Here is a 24,246-nt window from a genome sequence, read left to right on the forward strand (position 1 = left end):
GGGGAGGAGGGAGGAGGAGGGGGAAGAGGAGGGGGAGGAGGAGGGGGGAGGAAGGAGGAGGAAGAGTAGGAAGCAGTGGCAAGAAAGAAAAATGAACAAAACAATATCAGCAAATAAACACTCCTACATTTATTAATATCAATTGCAGAAAACTATTAACTGGAGTCTGTCAAGTTATTGGATACTTGTGCTTTCTGGATACCTGTCCTGAGTAAGGCTGGGGGAGGTTATTTGTGGAGTTTCCTACATATTAGGCTTGATACCATTATGAGGCTATAACTCAATTGTGTTATACTTAAAAATTAAGGTACTTCCAATATTTTATCCAAATTTGAATAGGGTGCTACCATACCAAATCAGAAATACTGATAAATGAATGTCTTTACAAAATGCATGTTGTCAACCACATCATTTGGGTTACTTTTATTTCCCAGGGTTAAAGGTTTTCATAAAGTCTCCTACAACAATCATGTACAATCATTTCAAAAAACAGACACGTCCATCACACTCCATACCTATTAGGACTCTTCCTGCTTATGGGATGCAGGTTTACAGTCATTATTAGAACTCTACACAGCTTTTCAATCAGCTGACAAATAGGTAGCATGTTTGCAATAATCTCTAAAACGATGGCTTTCAAACTTTTTTTAACTTCTTATCCACAGTAAGGTATGTACACACACACACACACACACATCTAACACTGAAACAGATGTTCCCTGAAACGGTATTTATCCTCACAATGCATGATGTGCTTAGACACATTCTTTTCTATTTTTTTAATTAATAGGCTTTATTATTTATTTTTTATTTATGGTAGTTTTAGGTTTGCAGAAGAGTACAGAAGAGTAGAACAGAAACTACAGACAGTTCCTACATACTCTCTCTCCTCTCCCCCCCACATACAGTTTTGTTTGTTATTAATATCTTGCGTTAATGTAGCATATTTGTTATAGCAAATGAACCAATATTTATATATTACTACAAGCTAAAGTCTGTAGTTGAAATTCGGGTTTACTCTCTGTGCTGTACACTCTATGGACTTTCACAAATCTATACTGGTGTATCCAAAATTACAGTATTATACAAAATAGTTTCACCACCTTAAAAATACCCCATGCTCCAACCTCTCCATCCCTCCTTCCACACTAACTCTTGGCAAACAGTCGTCATTTTACTGTCTCCACAGTTTTGTCTTTTCCAGAATGTCATACTGTCAGAATCACACAGTACATAGTCTTTTAAGCCTGGGTCCTTTTATTTAGTAATATCCATTTAAGGCTCCTCCATGTCTTTACATGACGTGACAGCCGAGTCTTTTTATTGCTGAATAATATTCCATTGCATAGGTATCCCACTGCTTGTTATTTCATTCTATTTCATTAAAAAATTGGATGTGAACACAGTAAACTGACTTCAGAACCTAGAACTCTTTAATCAACCATATCCGTAATTTGAAAGATACTTCCTAAAATATGTTGTTAAGTGCTCGCTAAGACTACAGAGGAGCAGACAGCTTAGTCTACACTTTAGAAGTTTATGTTATTGAGAGGACCAGCCTATGTATGTGACGTTTAGTAACCAAAGGGTAATCACAATGCAAATGTTAATACCAAAATAAAAGCAGAAGTCATTTAAAAATAGGAGTTATTTAGTTCTGTTGAGCATTAAGAAGAATTAGCAGGTGCTGGGATGTAACTCTGTACAAGCAGGACCTTCCTGTCACTTACTGGTCGGAAGACCTGGCCATGTTGTTGTTTCTATATACCTCTGTTTCCTCATTTGTGAAAGTGATATAATAGTAATATCTATCTCACTGGGTACTCATGAGAAGTAAATGAAATCATGTAGACATAGAGCCTGGAAGAGTGTCTGACATATACAAAGTCTTCAACAAATATTAATAATAATAATAATAATAATAATAATTATTATTATTATTGAGACGGAGTCTCTCTCCATCACCCAGGCTGCAGTGCAGTGGCATGATCTCAACTCACTGCAACCTCCACCTCCCAGGTTCAAGCAATTCTCATACCTCTCAGCCTCCGTAGTAGCTAGAATTACAGGCATGCACCATCACACCTGGCTAATTATTTTTTATTTTTAGTAGGGACTGGGTTTTGCCATGTTGGCCAGGCTGGTCTCCAACTCCTGGCCTCAAGTGATGCCCCTGCCTCAGCCTCCCAATGTGCAGGGATTACAGGCGTGAGCCACTGTACCAGGCCATGTTAACCTATTATTACCATCACTTTTAACCACCCTATCCATCTTTCATACTTGTCTGGAATACAGTAAGAGATCAATAAGTAAATTTTTTTTTAAAGACTAAAGACTGCAATTTTCTTAGGCTTATTTAGTCTGTGGAAGCTTGTTGGAAGAGCTAGACCATGAGCCTTGAAGAAATGTATGTCATTTGGTAAGTGTAGGGAAGAAGGATGTAAGAAGCTGAGGAGATAGTATAACACGTAAAGTAACGTTTGAAGGACAGTAAAAGTAACATTTGAAGGACAGTAATCAATTTGATTAAAGAAGAGAGTTAGGGTCAGGTATAATGGCTAGTGCCTGTAATCCCAGTACTTTGGGAGGCTGAGGTAGGAGGAGCACTTGAAGCCAGGAGTTCAAGACCAGGCTAGTCAAATTAGTGAGAATCCCACCTCTACAAAAAACAATACAAAACAAATCAAAAAGCACTAGCCAGGGCGAGTGTGATGGCACGTGCCTGTAGCAGCAGCTACTTGGGAGGCTGATGCAGGAGGATCATTTGAATCAGGAGTTGGATGCTGCAGTGGGCTATAATGATACCACCACACTCCAGTCTGGGCAACAGAGTGAGACCCTGTCTGTAATAAGTAAAGAAAAATAAGACAGTTAGATATTAAGAATGAGGGCCAGGCATAGTGGCTCACGCCGGTAATCCCAGCACTTTGGGAAGCTGAGGTGGGTGGATCATGAGGTCAGGAGTTTTAGACCAGCCTGGCCAACATGGCAAAACCCCGTCTCTACTATAAATACAAAAACTTAGCTGGGTATGGTTGTGTGTGCCTGTAATCCCAGATACTCGGGAGGCTGAGGCAGGAGAATCACTTGAACCTGGGAGGTGGAGGTTGCAGTGAGCAGAGATCGCACCACTGCACTCGAGCCTGGATGACAGAGTGAGACCCTGTCTGAAGAAAAACAAAAACAAAACAACAACAAAAACACCATACACAACAATAACAAAAAGAAATTAAGAATGAGAAACTTAACGGAGATCACTGATGATCTTTGCAAATGACAGTTATTTGGGCTTCCTCTTTCAAAGGGCATGAGAGGACAACCTCAGTTACAGATATAAAGGGAATAAAGTCCTAATACCCTCAGGTATCCATTGTAGGCAGTGAGTTAACTTCTGTTCTATACATGTTGGAATGGTATAGTTATGTACTTTGCTTTGGAGAGTTGGGGAGATACACTTAAATAATTTTATGTGATACAGGTGAAGAAATCTGAAGGGGAATGTTTATCCATTGTCCATTGTGGTAGGCACTTGCCAAATGTGATGATTTCCGATTTAAATTAAAAACAAAGAATTTAAATTTCCTTTCTTCAAGTGCCACTAGTCTCATGTCAAATGTTCAATAACCACAAGTGCTTGGTGACTACTGCACTGGATAGTGCAGACAGAGAATATTTCCTTCATCATAGAAAGTTCTCTATGGTGGGGGTCCAGAGACTAGAGACGCATCTGTAAAGGGGAGGAATGGGGTGGAGGCTGGAGGAGAGACACAGAGTGAAGGGAAGCGGAGTTTTCCCACACAGACCCACAGGGATCTGCCAGCCCTTCCTCCAGACAAGAGGGAGACATCATAGTCACTGGAAATCTTGGGAACAACAGGGGTGGTAAGATCCCAAGCAAAAGAAGATAACAGCAGAGAAGGGGGTAACATCGAGATGAAGAGAAAAATTTCTCTCTCCCAGAGACATAGGGAGCAGAGAACACGTACGGAAAGAGAATATAAAGAATATAAAGATGTTGGAACTCATACCTGTTAACCTTGAGCAAAAGGAAGAACAACCACTGAGAATGAAGAAGTTAAACTGTTTTCACAATGTGGATATGGAATGGACTTATTAAAAATCAAATCAAGGCTGGGCACGGCGGCTCACACCTGTAATCCCAGCACTTTGGGAGGCCAAGGTGGGCAGAACACTTGAGGTCAAGAGTTCAAGACTAACCTGGCTAACATGGTGACACCCGTCCCTACTAAAAATGCAAAGATTAGCCAGGTGTGGTGGCACACACTTGTAATTCCAGCTAACCAAGAGGCTGAGGTGTGAGAATCGCTTGAACATGGGAGATGGAGGTTGCAGTGAATCAAGATCGCACCACTGCACTACAGCCTGGGTAACAGAGTGAGACTGTTTAAAAAAAAAATCAAATCAATAAAATTATCTTGAAGAAGCTATGAGAGGATGTTCTTAAAGATATACAGTTGCTTTTCATGACTCTTCAGATTCTAGGTGCTAAAAAATCTTTGATAATGTGCATAGTCCTTAACCAATCAGTTATTATTTATTGGGTCCTAATATACCAGACGTTCTGGGCAACCATATCATCAAGATGTCAAGTCCGCACTTACAGAAAGCACCATGAGAACAATACAACCACGTGCTGAGTTACAGGGTGCAACTGAAAACGTGATCTTGCATTAGGCATAGCAATTCCCTGGCTTCATGTTGCAACGCTTGGCTCTTCTGCTGTTTGCAGGTATCACAAATCAATCTTGACATTCATTCTAATTGAGGCCAAAGAAGCCTCAGGATATTTTCCATCCCAACACCCACTATTCAACTTACTAGTTATTATGAGAAATACAAACTATTTGTAAATTTGGTAGAACATCAGAATTGTATTGTCAGTCAAACAGAGGAAGCCCATGTAAAGCTACAGATTTGTTTTATGATAGTAAACTCGCTTTATTGTTTTAAGCACAAAGAGTCAATCAGTCACTCAGATTAAAAGACTAGGCCTCAATAGCTAGTCTCATATTTATTAGATACCTAACTCTCAGTCTCAGAAGTCCGACTCCTTTGGACTCAACTTATCTCCTTATTTGAGAGACAGAACCATCAAAAGAGCAAATTATGAAATTTCAAACTAAAATTAACAAGAAAGGCACAGACTGGACCACTTAAAAATAGTCCAGAAAAAGTGCATTCCAATGTTCTCATTTTTTTTTCAGAACTTCTACAACAATGTAGCTGTCAGAGTAAAAAAGATTAAAAACTGCAATTGCAATGTCTCGCTAAACAATTGTGAGGAATGATGTATTTATACTAATTATATAAGAGATAAATGAAGCCCACAAAGTAAGTAAGGGCATTGGAAACAGATGCTATTATTAATGTAATTTTGCTAAATTTTAAAGGGCACCTATAAATGTGAACATCTTTCCCAGGTTCAATGATTTTCCTCTCCATACTTCAAATCACAGGATCAAAATGGGTATTCAAGTGGCTTTATCATGAGATTTAATGCCTAAGATATTTCTGATAGAGGGGAAAATGTCAGAATACAAAAAGGCAATTAAGAAAGAAAGCTTTGCAGATGCCTGTTCTTTCAGCAACCTTGTGGAAGAGTTCATATTAGTTGCTGACTTTTCTGGGTTGAGTCATCAAAGACCATAACTGCTGAGCCTTCTTTGTGAGCGCAACTTCATAACGCCAGGCTCTGCAGGGGGAAAATTTTGGCAGAGTGGTTAGCTGTTCTTTAGTCTCTCTCGCTTTTTGTTCTTTGGTCTCTCTCGCTTTCAGGTAAATTACCTGGAAGATTCCAAACTGAGTGAAACAGTATTAAGAGTATTGTTTTCATTGTCCTCAATGTGCTTATGTAAAACTGGACAATTGTACCATGGCAGTAATGCAGAGAGAGCATTAGGACGTTTTGGGTATTCCAGCTCCTCTTCATATTCCACTGCAAAATGAAAGTCTCCAAAATAATTTGTACAGTGCAATGTTAGTATATAGAATTTTATTGGATTTGAAATGTTATGCACATATACAAATATGCGCATGTGCAAATGTACCTGTTGGCTTTTCTTGTGAAGGACCCTATTTAAATTCAAAGGCTAGGTCCTTTGCACCAGCATAGCATTATAATATCCTTCCTTTTTCTTAAATATGCTGACAGCAAAGATCAGTTGCTTTTTTTTAATGACCCTTATTTCCAAAGCCAAATGTTCATATTTCTATGTCAGTTTTCTAAACTATTTTGAAGTCCATCTTTATAAGAACCATTGGTATAGAAGAAAAGAATTCTTTTATATGAACAATCGCCCACATGTTTCGAGGGATATATTTTTTGGAAATAAAACAAAGAAATTACAAAAATAAAGTATTATCACACGGATTGGAAAAACATGTTTTATGATAATATAGTTGTTGACTCATACAAGTAGTATTTTCATTACCAAGAATGTAAAAAAATAGAAAAAATAATTTAAGTCACCTATAACCTCAACAAAAACATTTTTATTGTATTGTATTGTGTTTTATTTATTTTTTAAGATAGGGCCCAAGTTGGAGTGCAGTGGTGTGATCATGACTCATTGCAGTGTCAACCTTCTGGGCTCAAGTGATTCTCCCACCTCAGCCTTCCAAGTAGCTGGGATTATAGGTGCATCTCACCATGCCCAGCTAGGCTTTTGTTTTGTGTGTGTGTGTGTCAGAAATGAGGTCTTGCCATGTTGCCCAGGCTGGTCTCGAACTCCTGAACTCAAGTAATTTTCCGCCTCAGCCTCTCAAAGTGTAGGGACTGCAGGTATGGGCTACCACACCCAGCCTTTAAAAAAATTATTTTAAGGCAGGTGGATCACGAGGTCAAGCGATCGAGACCATCCTGGTCAACACGGTGAAACCCCGTCTCTACTAAAAATACAAAAAATTAGCTGGGCATGGTGGCGNAATACAAAAAATTAGCTGGGCATGGTGGCGTGTGCCTGTAATCCCAGCTACTCAGGAGGCTGAGGCAGGAGAATTGCCTGAACCTGGGTGACAAGAGCGAAACTCCATCCCAAAAAAAAAAAAAAATTATTTTAATAAAAAAATTTAGATTTGGGAGGGTACACGTACAAGTTTGTTACACGGGTAGACTTGTGTGATGCCAAGGTTTAGGCTTCTAATGATCCTGTGAACCAAATAATGAACATAGGACCCCAGAGGTAATTTTTCAACACTTTTTCCCATCCCCTTCCTTTTCCATTTGGGGATCTCTGGTGTTTATCCTTTCCTTTTTTGTGCCTGTTTGTACCCAATGTTACCTCCCACTTTTAAGTGAGAACACACAGTAATTGGGTTTCTATTTATGCATTAATTCACTTAGGAAAACTGCAACATCTATGTTGCCATAAAGGACATGATTTTGTTCTTTTTTATGGCTGCATAGTATTCCATGGTGTATAAAAGTATCACGTTTTCTTATCTAACCCATCACTGATGGATACCTGGATTAGTTCCACATCTTTGCTATTGCCAACACCAAAATTTTTATGCCTGTTCACCTTCACATTTTCTTAATATTTATTTTTATATAAAGGGCAATTGATATTAAATCAATTGCTTATTTTATATTACTTTGGAAGCCTTTAGAAAGACTGTCTATACAAGGAGGTGTTTCAAGATTACACTAATATTATACTCATTGTCCAGGACAATGAACTAACTTTAGAGAAGAAAAGTCAGATGGACAGTAAGGCCTTAGAGAAAGGGAGATGAAAGCACCCAATCCTTGGCTTAAAAAATTATACTAAGAGAAAGAGCTGGCCCAGAGGAGATCCAAAATATGTTTAATTTGGGGCTCTATGAAAACATCTTGAAACTAGGGACCTCAAATAGATTTTGTTAGAAAGGCAGAGAGAGATGAAAGTAAGATTATTTGACAGATGCAAAAAATCTGACTCGACCAACAATCCAGGAGCTCAAAGAAGAGGCTAAGTTTTTGAGGCCGTCTTGAGCTCTATTGTTAGGTCTTGCAAATTTCTGTAAGAAATGAGAAACAGTTTGACTTGACTTTGCCTGGTCTTTTGGCCTGCAAAAATACTAAGACAGGATGACATTTCGGCTATAAATTTTGCAGCTGTGTAATCACTAAGGTCTGGGAGACCTTACTATACTTGGTTCAGCACTTGAATTCCTTTTGAGACCAAGACAATAGAACTTATAATTAGCAAACTACCACAAGTCTCAGAGTATGACACACGAATAGAACTCTTCCTTTTTCTCTTTCCCTGCACAAGAACACAAAAATAGAACAAGTAACTAGTATATTTGTACTTCTTACAACTTTAATAAAAAATATATCTAAAGATGGAACTTAGTAAGAACAAGGTCCAATAGCAGATGCAATATTTTTATTTTCTTATAATATTATGGCTTATTGTTGACATGAAAAAGTCAATATGAACCTGTTAGAAAGGCGACTTGTCCCAAATTGTTGTCCTTTCCTTTACATGTCCAGTATTGCAAATCCAGCTTGAGGTCTTATTATTTTTCCCAGGCTACTAAAATATCTCCTCTGATTTCGTCTCTCCCCTTATTCTTGCTTTGCTCCAACTCATTCATGGATGTCAGATTAATGTTCCAACATAACAATCCTGATTATATTCGTTCCCAATTCAAAAACAGTATGTGGGCTGGACGTGGTGGCTCATGCCTGTAATCCCAGCACTTTGGGAGGCCAAGGTGGGCGGATCACCTGAGGTCAGGAGTTCGAGACCAGCCTGGCCAACATGGTGAAACCCCATCTCCACTAAAAATACAAAAATTAGCCGGGAGTGGTGGTGTGTGCCTCTAGTCCTAGCTACTGGGGAGGCTGAGGCAGGAGAATCACTTTAACTCAGGAGGCAAAGGTTGCAGTGAGCCGAGATTGCACCACTGCACTCCAGCCTGGGTGACAGAGTGAGGCTCCATCTTAAAAAAAAAAAAGAAAAGAAAAAACAACAAAACAAAATCATATGTGACTATTCATCATAGGAAAAGTAGGAATTGGACAGTCAAGGTCCCTCAAGATTGAATCCCTCATCATCTTTATAACCTATTCTTTCCTCAAATCCCGTGCAACTGAGTTTTCCGAAGAAGCTTCTTGGCTGGGTGCACTGGCTCGTGCCTGTAATCTCAGGATTTTAGGAGGCCTAAGCAGGAAGATTGCTTAAGCCCAGGAGTTTGAGACCAGTCTGGGTAACAGAGTGAGGCCCCATCCCTCTAAAAAGTATTTTTTCAAAAATTAGCCAGGCTCATGTCTGTAGTTCCAGCTACTCAGGAGGCTGATATGGGAGGATTTCTGGAGCCTGGAAAGTTGAGGCTGCAGTGAGCTGTGACGGTGTCACTGCACTCCAGCCTGGGCAACATAGCAAGACCCTGTATCATAAAATTTAAAAAAATTAAAAACAAGCTTCTTTACCCTTCCTTCATGTGCTTCAAGCTTTGCTGCCTCTGTTTTTTGTTTTGTTTTTTCTCCTGCTATTTCCTCCAAAAAGACCGCAACTCTCTCTCAAGATTCTGTTTATCCTCCAAGGCCAACCATAAAAGTTTTGACTTTGAAGCTCTGCGGACAGCCGAGCAGAGGCAATCACTCCTTCCTCTGGTCCTCCATAGAAACTCTCCTCTATGCCTACTTGTTTGATTTTATCTTGCTCTCTAAGTGGATGTGTCTTATTTTCTACTACGGGATAAGGTAAAGGGCAGAATGCTAAAAGAGCCCTTGTAAATTCAGGCCATTTTTGAAAAACAGACTGGGATCTATCTGCAGAGCCCTCTGTATCTGCAGGCAACTACCTTCCCCTCCTTCCCATCTGCAACCAGACTGCCTCTTCCAAAGACTCCGTCCCTGACCAAACTTCGGTCAGGCTGTTCTGAAGCTACTTCCCAAGCAGGGTCCAACCTCAGTACTTCCGTTCCTGTCTCTGCATCACTCGGTTGTAGCAAGGTTCTGGCTAAGTCAGTTTATCCAGAATTCCCCACCTTCAATATCTGATCCCCTTCTTTGTCTGATCAAATTCCTTACTCCTCATCATCCCCCAGATGACAGCTGCTCACCTGGACTGCCTGCAGCTGGAATCCTGTAAGGTCTGTCTCCTAGGAACGTTCCTTACTCCTGATGCCTTTTCTTAGGAATTTTCCATCCTCTGACTCCAGGTGGCTCCTTGGCTATACATCCCCACTTGTCCATGTTGTGTTTGTAATTGATCCCAGTTCTATACTGAAGTCTCCTTCCCTGTATTGTAATAGTTCCTAAATAAAACTCAATTTTACTGCATTAACTACGGTCCGGCTCTGGTTTTTCATTAATGCCGTCCAAGGGCAGGAATTAGTCATTTACACCACATGATATTATAAATGATATATATCAACACTTCATGTTACCAGTCTCTCATATTGACATGATTCTACTTGTAAGATCTGCCACCTTAATTTCCACAAAATTTCTCTTAACAATGAACATAATGCTGTCTTATGGACAACTTTGTTGGATTTTCACAACTTTGCTGATGTTATAACCCCAGCTATGTAGGATGAAAATAAGGCTCAGGCCAGGTGCGGTGGCTCACGCCTGTAATCCCAGCACCTTGGGATGCTGAGGCGGGAGGATCACATGAGGTAGAGAATTTGAGACTAGCCTGATCAACTGGCTGGAGAAACTCTGTCACTACCAAAAATACAAAATTAGCTGGGTGTGGTAGCGCATGCCTGTAATCCCAGGCTACTCAGGAGACTGAGGTAGGACAAATGCTTGAACCTGGGAGGCAGAGGTTGCGGTGAGCCGAGATCATGCCATTGCACCCTACCCTGGGCCACAAGAGTGAAACTGTATCTCAAAAAAAAAAAAAAAAAAAAAAAAAAGGCTCAAAGAGGTGAAGGGATCGATTTGTAGAAGTAACATTCAGCAGTGAAGGAAACTCAAAAAAATTATTAGAACTATTTGCAAGTCTATGCCTGGAGGTAAATCTTCTTTTTCCCTGTCATAGTGAGCATATGGTTGAGAAAATAAAGAAGAAAGATCATACCAAGAATGCTTCTTCCTCACTACTTTCTTTTGCTCCTGCTCAGCAGAGAAAAAAAATAGCAAAAATAGGTAACATTATTGAACAGTTATTAAGAGGCAGGCACCACATAAACACTTTATATGTAACTTATTTCTTTCTCGTAATAGTATTTATGAGGTGCCTATGATTACATCACACAGGTGAGGAAACAAGATTAGAAAATTAGCTTGCTCAAGGTGGAATGGGGATTTGAACAAAGGTCTATGTGCTTTAAAGCCCACCTTTTCTTTTCTTTTCATCTCTCTCTCTTTCTTTCTTTTTCTTTCTTTTGTACCCTCCCCTCCCCTTCCCCTCTCCTCTCCTTTCCTCTTTTCTTTTTTTCTTCTTTCATCTTGCTCTGTCGCCTGGCTGCAGTGCAGTGGCGCGATCTTGGTTCACTGCAACCTCCGCCTCCTGGGTTCAAGTGATTCTCCTGCCTCAGCTTCCCGAGTAGCTGGGACTACAGGTGCATACCACCACACCCAGCTAATGTTTTGTATTTTTCTTAGTAGAGACGGAGTTTCACAGTATTAGCCAGGATGGTCTCGACCTCCTGACCTCATGATCCGCCCACCTCGACCTCCCAAGTGCTGGGACTACAGGCGTGAGCCACCGAGCCCAGCCTAAAGCCCACATTTCTAACCTCAGTGCCAGTGCTTCTCAAATTTTAATATGCCCCTGAGTCAGAACTTATTAATTGCAGATTCAGACTCAGTAGGGCTAGGGTACCGTCTAAGATTCTGCATTTCCAACAAGCTGCTAGGTGCTGCTGCTGACCCTTAGGCCACACTTTGAGTACCAACTTCTTTACTCTCCTCAGAAAGTGCTGGACTTAGTCATGCAACTCACTGGGGTTCAGCTCTCGGGACTGTCCTGAGGAAGGGGAAGAAGCGAGCGGAGAGGAACCTGCACGCTGTCTTAGCCAAGTCTACTATTTCTTCTTCTCTGAACACCCATCAGAACATTCTCTGTGTGAGGTTTTATTGTCTCCGGCTTTAAAGCACGCCTTCCTTGTTCTCTAATAAGAAGCCCAAACATTTTGAAGCAGAAATACTGTTTTGGGTAATACTTCATGACGTCTTTTGTCCACACCCTCCTTTCTTCCAACTGTCTAAGGCACAATCCTCTCTCCACCGACATTACTGTCCTTTCACAAGGCCTTTCTTTAGTTCTTTGATTTGACACATCAGCTCATATAAGGTCTTCTCTAATTATATCTAGCTTTCCATCATTAAGCATCATTTTGTATTAAAGTTGTTTATAAATAAACTCATAGAATATGTTAACTACTTTATTCTAAGATGGGGCTCTCCAACATAAGTTACACAATCTGCAAATGTGGGTTTGATCTCCTCATTTATTCCTCCATTATTGTTCAACACCTACTATGCACCAGGCACTGAGCTAGGTTTGCTGTCATGAGCCTTATGATTCCATTTAGAAATTAAAACTCGTGATTTTATGCATATATGTGTATTTATACATATTTACATATAGTAATATACCATTTTATATGCATAATACTACAGAACACAGTATTCTGTGTAATTAATAAATTTAGTTTACTTAGTTTTAACTTTTGTGTGCTGATTCAGATGCTGTGATGTAATCTGATAATTAACGCTGCCTCTCAATGTAAAATCTCATTCCATTTAGTTAGCCTCTGCAGATATTTGCTCTTACACATTCCTACGCACACACAAAACCTCCCCTCACCTTTAGTGAAGTGAAAATAGATCCATTTTTATTAAATTTATTGGCTTCAAATGAAATGCTTGTCCTGAATCACATCACCGGGCTCTAATTGACTTCTACTGTCTTACAAATTAAGTTTAAAACTTTGCCTCCAAATCACAAATCACTTTCTCTCTCCCAATCTTCTTTAGAAAGTTACCAATTTCTGTGGCTGCTGAGTGAAGCCATCTCTCATGCTCACTCACACGGCGTGTTTCCCCTTTAGTCTGTTTACTGTGTTGTAGGAGCTTGCCACGCAATTTCTTTTTATTCCCACAATAACCGTGTCTGACAAAGTGTAGCACTGCCTACATTCTCCAGATAGAAGCTAAGGCTTAGAGCAATGAAATACTAACTGCTAACATTGGCAGGCCCTGACGTATATGTAGCAGGCTCTACGCTATGAACTTGACAGTATCTGAAGAGGCAGCCACCTCTCATTCATTACTCACCCGTCCTGTGAGAAGGATCTCCATGTTACAGAAGAACTGTGGAGGCAGGAAGGGCTTAGTGCTTCATCCAAACTTACACATCAGTTACTGACAGAGCTGAGAGCCAAGTCCGGAGCCTGGGCTCTTGCACAGGACACCTCCCAGTTCACCTGATGAGAATTTCACAGCTGGAAGGAAGGTAGCAGGCCCAGGGCACAGAGGGCTGTCTGAGATCAAAGACCTTGAGCTCAGTAACTGTGCACATGGCTTCTTTCTTCAGAACCACCCTTCTAAATCCAAAGGATGGCTTTAAATAGTTATCTCGTTTTAATTTGATGGAACGCAGTGCCTTGCTGCCTAGTACCTTGTAGTTAGGAAAAGGAAGTAATACTAATCTGAGGACTGCCTCCTTTTTTGATCATCCTTATCTATTTACCCATCAGGATCTGTGCCCAGGAACTCTGCCTCTGTCCCTGCACCCACCCAGGGAAATGCCACCCCATTGTCCTTCTCCTACACTCAAGGTCTCTACTCCTGAAAGAGTCCTGTTTCTCAACCATCATCAGCTTATCCTTCCTTTCCGGATGATTTCCACCATTTCACAAACAGGCTTTAATATCTCCTAGCTTAAAAAAAGCCTCTCTCGGCCCTAGGTCCTGCCCCTTCCATTGTTCCACAGCCACTAACATACAATGTCTCTGCTCCCTTTTAAAATTAAACTTACTTATGAGGTCATCTGTATCAACTGCCTCGAATTCCCGAATTCCAATTCTGCTTTGTAGCTCATTTCAAAACAGACTCACAGCTTTTCTATTGTCTTAGGTCCATTTGGGCAGTTAAAACAAAACACCATAAATGAAATAGCTTATAAACAACAGAAATGTATTGCTCACAATTCTGGAGCCGGGGAAGTCCACCATCCAGGTACAAGCGGATTTGGTATCTGCTGAGGACTTGCTTTCTGGTTCACAGATGGTGCCTTGGCCCTTAAAGGGGCAAACAAGCTCCTTCGGTCTCTTTCATTGGGACACTAATCCCTTATAGCCTCCCAAAGGCCCTATCTTCTCCTGCTACCACCTTGGGGATTAGGATTCTAACATATGAATTTAGGAGAACAGAAACATTCAGACCATAGCATCTATGACTGCAAACATTGCTATAATAAGCACTGTACTATTCATAATCAAAATATATACAATGCGTACATATAATACAGTATTATGCATGACACTGTATATACACACATGTAGATGGGTGTGTATGTATACCATAACCCAAAAATACTGTGGCTCAATAAGACTATGTATATGTCAATGTTACTAACGTTACAGTCTCTCATTCCTACATATCACTGATTTAGGTACCAGTAATGTCCATTCTTCATTCTTGAGATTGAACATCTCAAACTGTTTGAATCTGCTTCCAGAAGATTTTATACAGATACGAATTTATCATCAAGCCAGCAGGAGCTCTTCTGACTTACAGTGACCCTGTGCCAGTCCCTTCCACTGCCCCAGTCCCTTCCATGCTCACCCACTGTGACCAATCTCTCAATTGGCATCCATTCCTTCCCTCCCCACATCTTTGTCTGAAACAAAGCTTGGCTTATCCCTGAAGCCACCATATTCCCCTTTGCTGTCTCCTCTCCAGAATTCCCCTTCTTCCACTACCCAAACCCACGTGGAGGGGTGGTGCTGGCTCACCGCCACTGACAGCCATTTCTAGATGAACAATTGGTGCATCCATCTGCTTATTCTCTTCTGTTGTCCTCGCTCTCCTGGTATACTTCCTCTCAAAACCACCTACAGATCAACAGTGCATCCTCTACCACGGAGGAGCTGCCTTTATCTGAGAGGCAGATAAAGATGTATGCACAATGGCAAGGCAGAGTGAACAAGGTCTCAATCAGCGGCTCTCCAGGAGCACAGAGAGAAAAACAAACTTAGACATGGGGAAAAGGGAGCAAGAAGAGACGTCCTACACACAGTTGGCAGCATCAGTGAAAACTATCAAAGGTAAGTCACGATTAGTTACAGGAAGAGGCACTCGTGAGCTTGGGGATGGATAGGGTAGAGCGGCACCCTGGAGAATCTTTCTTTAAGGGTAGAGGGTAGAGTACAAGTTAGGAAATGGTGGGAAACACAGCTTGAGAATTAAGCAAAAATCAAATAACATGATGAGGAAACTAATTTTGTTTTTTCTTTTTAAGTCATTGGGGACTCTGATTATTTCAAACAATGAAATAGTTAATATTTACTGAGGGCTTACGTTGTGCCCGTTACTATTTCTACAACACTCCTGTGAGGCATAGGGCTATTATTTTTTTTTCCATTTTGTAGACAAGAAAACTGAGAAATATAGAAATTAAGCAATTTTGAGCCAGCTAGAAAGTGGCTTAATTTGATTATGATTACATTTTCATTTCAGAATGATAAAGGGTATTTCTCATTTTTGAAGTGTACCTGTGTGACGTACAGGAGGCTAGGGCAGAGATACGGACAAGTGGGGAGAAGCAGAGGAGCTCAGTTTTGCTCTTCCGGTTTTGGAGGTATAGGGTGAAAACTCACGTGGAGGCATCCAGCTGGAGATATAGATGTGGACTAGGGGAAAATGTCTAAGCTGAGGCACAGATTTGTGTCATGGGACTGAAGGTCAAGTTAACTAAAGTAAGAAGGAAAAAACCCTGAACCAAAGTTTTGGGGGTGGGCAGGGAAGAAAATGATCACTTTAGCCGTAGAAAAAAGAAAAGCATAAAAGAAGAAGAAAGGAAGAAAACAGAGAGAAAAAGGGAAAGAGGCTGATGAGACGAAAGAGGGAGGTTCCTTCGAATCCAAGAAGAGGGAGAATTTCAAAAAGGTCAACAGTAAAACTTACAGAGAAGTTAAGGACCAAAGATTCTTGAGGGTTTATCAACTAGAAGATCTTTACTCATTCTGGTGGCTACAGTTGGAGGGAAGTGGTGAGATCAGAGGTGAAAGCGCAGTGGGTTGAGGTGAAGGGAAGATGAAGGAAACTGAATTGGATAAACTGGGCCATGATGATGAGCAGAAGAGAAGGGAGGTGAGACTGAAATGGATGGAGAGCCTAAGAGGAGGTGTTTGTGTTTACTTCGTGAATCAAACCCATTTTGCATTTAAATATGAAAGACAAATAATCAAAAGAACTCAAAAATGTGAAGACACAGGAGAGGGAAAATATAAAACTGGTGTATAAAGGGATAAGATCCAGATTTCTTCGTGGTGTCTTCTGAATCGGTACTTTCCTCACTTGCATTGGGAGTTTTCCTAGTTTCATCCTCCATCTCTTTTTACCCCAGAAAAGTGACCTATCTATGTATTTCCCCACCTTCAGTCAACTTCCACACATTGCTGCCCGGCTAATTTTCCTTAATGTTATTCCTCTACTCAAGCTCTTCCAGTCTTATTCTGTTACTTTTAAGGTAAAATCAAAGTTCCTTAAGGTATACAAAGTCATCCTCACTGTGGCCTTGCCTGCCTTTCCTCATCCTCATAAGCCACTCACCCACATCCACACACGTCACAACACTGAAGCTCTCACTTGTATTTTACTTCCTACCCATGATCCCTTGACATGCCTTCTTTCTGCCCATATAAATCCTGCCCTTTCTCAAGTCTCATATTATATCACCTTCTTATAGAAGGCTACCTGTATGTCCCTCAAGGCACATATTACCTTTCATTCTACCTTAGCATGTCAATTAACATGTCATTTTCGTGAACATTTTCCAATAGTGCTTACATGTGCCTATCACTGTGAAAAGCATTCAAACTGCTAAAGATACAGACCATGACAACTTGGTGACATGACTTATATCCAGCATCATGCTTAACGGTCATAGCATTTAAAAAAATACGTGTATGGCTTGTCATTAAAACTGGATTGCAAGCTCTTCTTTCGTACACATAGGCTCTGTATTAAAGCATTAGAACAGATCAGCTAAATGGTCTATCGCAAGGGCATATAACAGGAATTGAATAACTATTCTGCTGAAAGGACATGCCAAAACTGGATAGGGTTTGCAGTCTCAGAACACTAAGAAACTGTGCAAATTGAATTTTATTTTCTCTCTGATACTCTAGATAGTGAATATTGCACATGCATTGCCTTTTCCTTTGATCAAATTTTAAGTCCTTTTTTTTTGAAGGCACTCTTCGGTGTGCTTTGAATTTATTTCTTCTTACACCTGCAGGTATTGTGCATGCTGTACAAACATTATGCCTTTAATTTTCAAGTCTGTTTCCAAATTTTTTTCACTGTAAGCCCAAGAACACTCTCATTTTTCTTGGAATGTAACTTAATTTCCCCATGTTATAGAACTATGTTGAAAACTCTTTTAGTTAAAAAGTACCACCTACAAACTTAGAAGCTGTATTTTTATAACAGTAACCACCTATATTATTTCACCCGATTACTCCTGGTTCCCTACGTCTGTTCTTTTGTTATAATTTTTTGTAGCCATTCCATTAGATTTTACTTCATTTTTGATGTCCATATTTTGATACTATTCTTGTGATATAAACCCCATTCTATAATACATTTTGATAATTTAACCTATTCAAGCTTTTGTGCCTTGTGTCTGTTTTGTGTATGACATCACATAGGTATTTGTTTCTCAAGTGTTTCTTTTATTTAAAAGTATCATCTATTATTTTGATTTTTTGTTCCTGGTTTGGATTTTCTTTTCCTTTTTAGTCCACATGTTCCTTTGATAATTTAAGTATGGTTTCTTTAAAATGCATTGTTTTCATTTGGGTCACCTGAAAAGTTGAGTTTTGGTTTTTAATCTGTGATCATATCATGCAGTACAACATCACTAGAGGACAATTGCATTTACCATCTCCACTGAATGTGCCATTTTGAACCTAGTTATAGGGCTTGCCACATGTTGTCCTGGTGTGCAAGAGAAAAGCCAGCACCCTCAGACTCCAGTGGCCAGCAGGGCTTGGATAGGGGCCCTCGTCCTCAGAGGCAGGCATAGCTGAGCACATCTGGTGCTGTGTGTAAGGTCTCATCCAGCTGCAAATACGATGGGGACCCTTGGCTCCTGCTACTCTTCCATGATACTCTGAGCACAGATGCCGAGTTCAGTGCCCAGCCACAGAGTGCGCTGCCCATCCCAGACAAGGGGCTGTGAGCTGATGGAGGAACACCAGGGAGCACGGTGTTCAACAGTGAGGAGTGAGGGGTGGGAAGGCCAGGCTCAGAATTCCTGCTGAAGACAGCCGTCCCAAGCAGGCCCACTTTTCTGTCTTCGCATCAAGCCAACACTTCTGTCTAGTGCCCAGGACCTGGGGCTCTGCCTTGGGCCTGTGTATCACAGTCTTGTTACTCACAGGGCAGTCAGCTTCATCAAAGTCCATTAGCTTCACTTGACAGCTTGTCAGAATTACAAAAGCTCAGCCCTTCCGATCAGAATCTGTATTTTAATGGTGATGATATGCACATGAGTGTTTGAAAAGTAGTGTGTCAGAGGCTTCACTCTGGACTTCCTCTCATCCCCACCCTCTCCAGGGGACAGGCTGATGAGAATTTTGGTTGCTTCCAGACCAAGTTTCACATAACCAGGTTCCTGCAATTCTCTGCCCTAAAGCTCACAGTTCACTCACGTTTAAGGCATAGTGATCTTTCACTGATGCATTCCCCTTGTGTACCTGGAACCCAAATACATTTGTGACCAAGAGAAAGGCATGATGATGTGGGGAGAAGGTGTTTGGGCCTTCTGGCTGAGGGTCCATATGCAGGCTCTGAGGGGGAGGACCCTGGGGGAACAGGACAGACCCAGACCCAACAGTGGGAAGAGGGGTAGTGAGAAGTGTGTGTAGACCTAGAACCTTCAATTGCACTTTTGCTCCTAGTCAGTCTATTACCTACTTGTTCTTACAAAGCATCAAGGGTGGAGTCCGCTTCTGTGTATTTGCAGCTGATACGCCCTTTTAGTGACTCCAAAATATGTGCAGGGTGAGGGCTATAAAAATATTTATGCCGTCTAAGAATTTTTCAAATACTCAATACTAAAAGGTTAGGATAGGTTCCAAAATCATTTACCTTATCCCAAGAAGTGTCAACACTACATTTGTCAATGAAAGAAAGTGATAGCTGTTAGAATCGTTAAACATAATCTCAACTACAGGAAACTTTCAGGTGGCTATAAAATAGGTTTGTTACATTTTCTATTATCTACTTGTTCTTACAAAGCATCACACAGATAGTGGCTATCAAGATTTTGATGAAAGGAAAATCATATAGTAAATATCAAAAGCCTTAAAAATTTATATACCATTTAATCAAGGAATTTCATTTCTTGGACTATATTCTAAGGAAGATATTCAGGGATATGTGTAGAAAGTTATTAAGAATGATTTTCATCAATATAAAAATTTTTAACAGCAAACACTGGAAAAGATCAGGAATATTTAGGTATGTTATAGAATATTATGCATGTTTTCTATGCATATAAATATAATGGTGTTTAAAAAGAATATGTTGTGATGTAGCAAAATGTTACAGCAAAAAATAAATCTGCAAAACCAAATAAAAGACTTTGATGAGACCAGCAATCAAGAATTGCAGGCTGCCATTTCCACATACCTGATAATATAAATTTATATATAAATTGATGCTTCTCATTAAAGTCTTTGAAAAGATTTTATTTGGAAATTCTAGAAAAATTCAATACTTAGTATTCCTCCCAATACTTTTCATCTTCCTTTAATACCAAAGATATGAACTGAAATTTCACAAAATTCGATATAGATACTCCAAAATCCTAACCAATGTACTATCCAATTGTTGCCATGTTATGTGCATAATGAAGTGAAAAAGGGTAAGAAGTATGTAGCCAGCCAGACACAGCTGATGAGGAACAGCTAAGGTCCCCAAGGCAGGCAGGGTTGGGAGCGGCACTACTGCAAATGATAAGTGGTATGATTTTGGATCCAAGAATCGACTACTTCTGACTTTTATTAGATGGACATCCTTTAATAAAGTGGGTGCCCTTCCTTTACACAATTTAAAAAACAGATTTTTCTCCTCAACCGATCAGCTTCAATTTTTTTTAACATTTTCCTAACATATAATTATCATCTTCTAAAGACCCAAAAGTGCTGTCAATGTGACTGAAATCAGAATGTAAATATTTTATAAACAGCTGTCAAATCTCAATCGGCAGAAAACATAAAGCCCATGAATTGCTGTAATCTAACCACCAGGCTATATCATTTAATTGACAGATAAGACACTTTTCTAGTTTTCATTTTCCTGTCAGTATTTTTAATACATTAACACCATGTGCCATTCTGGACAGTCACTGCGATAATTCCCTTAAAGACAGAATAAACTCTGAAATGCGCTAAGGGGGATGCCTAGCACAGGAACTGAATTTTATTTCATGGAATATTTTTCACAGTCATTATAATCTGGAATGTTTGTCACTAACATGGATTAAATACTGGTATCAAGGGAATATATCATGCCCATAAAAAAAGGCAAAAGTTTGCTCTTGGCAGTTCAATAATTTATTATTTCATTCTTTTGGGCCTTCATTCAACAAACATTTCTCATTGTGCATGTGCCAGGTTTAGCCAATAAATCAATGTAAGAGCCAAAGAACTAAGCCCTGTCGCCGAATGTCATAGATCAGAAATGCCACCGAGTAAAGATCTCTGAAACAGTCCCACCCAAGGATTCCTGCTATTTTCTATTTATACCACTGTCTGTCCCTCTGTTCTTCTTCCTAGATTGTTTCTTCATCTTTTTCTCTTTTTTTTTTTCCTTTTCTTCCCGTCTAAGAAAAAGGCACATTGGGGACATCTATAAGCACTGCTTAATTTCTTTTAAGATATTTAACATAGGGCATTTTCTGACTCTATATACATTTACTCAATAAATATTTACTAAGCCTCTTGTAGGGAGTAGGTGTCGTTATAAGGACGGTGGTTTTGGCAGTGAAGGAAACAGACAAGGCCCTGCCTTCGTGGAGCTTAGATTATATTATAATGGGAGATAAACAACAAATTATGAATAGGTGCAATAAAATTCTTCATGTCTTACCTAAATCCCTTAAGTGACATATGTAAGTATTTTGTCCATAAGGGGTTATTTTCACATGACTTAAAACAAACAAACAAACAAACAAACAAACAAAAAAACTTCCATTTTTTAAAGGGAATTAAACCTGGGTGTCCAGGACAGTGGTTATTTAGAGAGAGTGGTTAGGAAAGGTCTTGGCAGCTGAGATTTGACTGGAAGGGTCAAGAAGTAAGAAGAGCCAGGGGCTCAGTGCCAGGACCCCAAGATCAAAGAACAAAGAGAAACGTTCAATAAAAAAAGACAGGGAGGCTTGGAGTATAGGAAGCAAGAGAGAAAAGTACAAGTAGAAACCAGATCATATCAGATTTATAAGTCATGTTAATGCATTTGGATTTGATTCTAAATGGAGGGGAGGGAGTTGAAGGATTTTGAGCAACTCTCAAGTAGGAGAATAACAAGATCTGACAGAGGTTTCCCAAGGCAGAAGATAGCTATGACAGAATGTAATTTTGTGTGGTAAGAATGAAAGCCACATTGGCTAACATGAGGCTAATGTGATTGTCCAGGCACGACAAGATGGTGGCTTGGAGTAGAGTCATAATAAGTGAGACAAGAGATTCAGGGTGTATTTGGAAGAAATAGAAGGAAAAGGAAAATAACTGGTCACTCTTAGTTTCAATGGCCAGAAAGCAAAACTGTAGCTTTGAATAGATATCAGAGTATTTCCCTGCATTAACAATGGAGACCCAAGGAGGTCCACATTCTAAGGGAGATATTCAGGGATATGTGGAGAAAGTTATTAAGAATGATTTTTGGCTAGGCGCGTGGCTCATGCCTGTAATCCCAGCAGTTTGGGAGGCCGAGACAGGTGGATCACCTGAGGTTAGGAGTTCAAGACCAGCCTGGCCAACATAGTGAAACCCCATCTTTACTAAAAATACAAAAAATTAGCTGAGTGTGGTGGTGCACACTTGTAATTCTAGCTACTGGGGAGGCTGAGGCAGGAGAATCACTTGAACCCAGGAGGCGGAGGTTGCAGTGAGCTGAGATCATGCCGTTGCACACTAGCCTGGACAACAAGAGTGAAACTCCATCTCAAAAAAAAAAAAAGAAAGAAAGAATGATTTCACCAGTATTAAAATTTGTAACGTGAGAGTTCATTGGCTGGAGCTGGGTCACACGGCCACAGGAAAAGTCTGGGAAGATGAGGATATTTTTTAGCTGGGCACTTTGTTGTCCTTACAACATCAAGGTTTTGTTAGGAAGGAACAGGAGAGTGGTAAGTTTTGGCTCTGTGTCCCCACCCAAATCTCATCTCGAATTGTAATCTCCAGGTATTAAGGGAGGGGCCTGGTGGGAGGTGATGAGATCAAAGGCGGGTTCCCCATGTTGTTATCATGATAGTGAGGGAGTTCTCATGAGATCTGATGGTTTTAAAAGTGGTAGTTTCCCTGCACTTTCTCTCTCTCTTTCCTGCTGCTATGTAAGACATGCCTTGCTTCCCCTTCGCCTTCCATCATGATTGTAAGTTTCCTGAGTCCTCCCCAGCCATGTAGAACTGTGAGACAATTAAACCTCTTTGTTTATAAATTACCAGTCTCAGGTAGCATCTTTATAGCAAGATGAGAAGGGACCGGTACAGGGAGAATGGATTCAGGGTAGGATGGTAGCAGTGTTTGCTGGATAGATAAAACATTATTAATGATAACATCTAAGAAGGATTGAGCTTTTTCACAATGTTGCTGTTTATGTTCACAATATATTTTGTACAGCATTCTGAAGAAAGGCATCTAAATCAAGGGATAATTCTTAAGCTTCTAAGAATTAGATAAGCTATAAAGTATGTACCTAATATATGTACTGCTAATTCAAACATCTTGCACTATTTCAAAAAATTCCACATTGCTACAGTTAAATACGAATGTGCATTTGATATAAAGTTAACTTGTTTCAAATCTCAATCAACATGCCTTTAATTTTTAAACTGATGAGAAAATGAATATACTTAGCTTTATTAAGACACAAAAATAACTGAGTATGACTAATGGTAACAATTATACATCATGTTGAAAGCACCTGCTTACAAATTCTTATTCCTTGTTAGTTTGTTCTCACAGATCAGGCCATCAATCCCCCTTTTCAAGGAAGTGGCTCAACTAGAAAAAGGATCTTACCTTATTGTGCCTTAGCTGAAGTTCTGACTGTCGTCTATTTGGCTGCTAATCAGAACACAAGTGCTAGAAGAGAGCAAAAAGAAGGGATTAACAAATCATCAGGACCCTGGGAAAGAGAACAGCAATGGGGTAAACAACATGATTAGAGGCAATGTAAAAAAATTACAGAATTTTTGAGTTGGAAGTGATTTCCTAGGTCATGGTGCCTAACCTAATGTAACTGAAGAGGACAGAGAAGGTCAGAGAAGTTAAGATACCTGTCACTGGAAAAGCAATGTGTCTACTGACTTCCTCATTCTACAGCTCCTCCCCTTCTATCTGCCTAAGCTCCATTGTAAGGAAGGGACATAGAGTGAGAAGAATAAACATAAAGAAGTTGCTCATCTCTTCATTTTACACATAGGTGATGACTGCCTTCCTCTCTTAGCAAACTGGCTAGTACGGTCTATGTTCAAAGGGAAATCCTAAGAATGTTCTCTTAGAAATATTCTAGTTGCTACCTTCTCCCAGACACTATTCAAAATACACACATGCAGTGATATTACAATTAGCCCATTCTCATACAGGAGGAAAATGCAATCTTCATGAACATCCCCTAACTCCACTTCAGACACTGAAATTCACCTTTTTGAGCTGTTCTGAGCCTGACAGCTAGGCCAGAATCTTAGGAAAGCACCTCCATAAGAAGGTTAACATAGAGAAAAAAAGAAGTGCCAGGCTCTGCAGAAGAACAGGGGAACTGTGTCATTGTGAAGGATGTGGCTGAGTTCGGAGGTCATAAAGGAATAGGAAATGCCG

General features: G+C 40.1%; 1 protein-coding gene across 1 annotated transcript in view; it reads right to left on the reverse strand.

Moving 5' to 3' along the window:
* The window catches only part of CHRM3 (cholinergic receptor muscarinic 3), a 289,205-nt gene extending 265,692 nt beyond the window's left edge, over positions 1–23,513 (reverse strand). Inside the window, exon 1 of the mRNA XM_017532125.2 lies at positions 23,449–23,513. The gene's annotated coding sequence lies outside the window, so the exon portion shown is untranslated. The remainder of the gene's footprint in view (positions 1–23,448) is intronic.
* Positions 23,514–24,246: the final 733 nt, after the last annotated feature.

This window comes from Cebus imitator, unplaced genomic scaffold (genome assembly GCF_001604975.1).
Source record: "Cebus imitator isolate Cc_AM_T3 unplaced genomic scaffold, Cebus_imitator-1.0 Scaffold75, whole genome shotgun sequence".
Lineage (NCBI taxonomy): Eukaryota > Metazoa > Chordata > Mammalia > Primates > Cebidae > Cebus > Cebus imitator.